Below are 1,741 nucleotides of genomic sequence, written 5' to 3'. Positions count from 1 at the left end.
TCTCTCTTTCTCTCTCTCACTCCCTTCCTCCCTCTCTCCCTGACACAGGGTCTCATTAAGAAGCCCTGGATACCCTGGAACTTGCTATGTAGACCAGGCTTACATTGAATTCCAGTGCCCACCTGCCATTGCCTCTGGGGTGCTGGAATTAAAGGCATGCATAACCTACACTGGGCTCATTTTCAGACTGTTTTACACAAGACAGGCAAATAATTATGAATTAATTCTGTAGAAGCTTTACAAACTAATGAGAAAGGTCATGAAGAAAGACAAAAGATATGTTTGACTCATGAAGCTAGCTTTAGTTTGTTCTGAGATTCATATCATATATCAGGTTTCTGGGGAAGAAAATAATTTCAGATTAAGAGGTTGACCCCATGTAAAGAAAATGGCAATATTAAAAGCTAGGAAGCATAAGAAAACTTTCAGGCTCAGGAGTCCAGAAAGTGTATGCCAAAACAGTCAATGAAACACAGTGAACAGAAAGGCTTGATGGCAAAAGGCCTTCCATTTCATTTTAAAAAATTAATGCTGTATACTGCAGCTAGTGAATGGCTTAATCAGAAGAGTAAAATGATCAGACCTGTATCTCCATTAAACTACTCTGGCTTAAGTGGAAACGCTGGATTAGAAAAAAGTTCAAATTGAAGTTCTGAAGTTAATACAACAGCTTAATAAAATAAAGGCCTAGGCTTAACAGTACAAGTAGCAATAAATCAGAAGGTAATGGTGCAGCCCATCAACCTGATCTTCAGATACTTGCAAAAAAGGCCTCGGATTCAGATCTGGCTGTATGAGCAAGTGAATATACAGATAGAAAATTGTATTATTTGGCTTTGATGAGTACATGAACCTTGTATTAGATGATGCAGAAGAGCTTCACTCTAAAAAAAAGTCAAGGAAACAACTATGTTTGATCATGCTGAAAGATAATATTATTCTATTCCAAAGTGTTTTCAACTAGAAAACACAAACACTCAATAAGTTGAAGAGGAAATAGTATTTTAAAAGGTGTCCTCTGTTGGGAGCACAGCCTGAAACATTTATTCATATAAATGTTATGTTATTATCAGGTTACAATAAATGTGTGAGATTTAAAAAAAGATTATTCAAGGTATAGTAAGAAGGTGGGAAGAACAAGGCTTAGTGATTAATTGGGTGTTTATAAATTATTGCCTAGTTGATTATAATGACCTCCTTTATTAATGACTGTGTTATCATTAATAAGTATAATATCAGCATCCTTTCTGTGTTATTAGCAGTTTATAACAGAGACATCCTAGATTTTGGCAATGATTTCTGTAAGGACTGACTACTGCAGTTGACTCTGTCTACCCAGGTAAAGCATTGTTGAGTGATGCTATTACTTTTTTTAAATATCAGACCATATATAATAAATATTTTGTGAAAGTTCTAAGACATGATATGATGAAATTATATGTTGCATTTTATGTTTGTATAAACACAGAGTCCATTGCTGGATCTTAAGCAATTCTGGAAAATATTAAGAGTTTTCTATAAATCCTTATAAATTCCTAGTAGATAAAGAAGACTATGGAGATAAAATCCAAATTGAACCCATGACAATCTGGCTGTCAATCAGCTGCTCTGTTCACTAAAAGGTTTTGCCTATACCTTACTAGACCTGGATGGAGGTGGGTGGTCCTTGGACTTCCCACAGGGCAGGGAACCCTGATTGCTCTTTGGGCTGACGAGGGAGGGGGACTTGATTGGGGGAGGG

This window comes from Microtus ochrogaster, unplaced genomic scaffold (genome assembly GCF_000317375.1).
Source record: "Microtus ochrogaster isolate Prairie Vole_2 unplaced genomic scaffold, MicOch1.0 UNK57, whole genome shotgun sequence".
NCBI classification, from domain to species: Eukaryota; Metazoa; Chordata; class Mammalia; order Rodentia; family Cricetidae; genus Microtus; species Microtus ochrogaster.
This window is presented reverse-complemented; position numbering follows the sequence as displayed.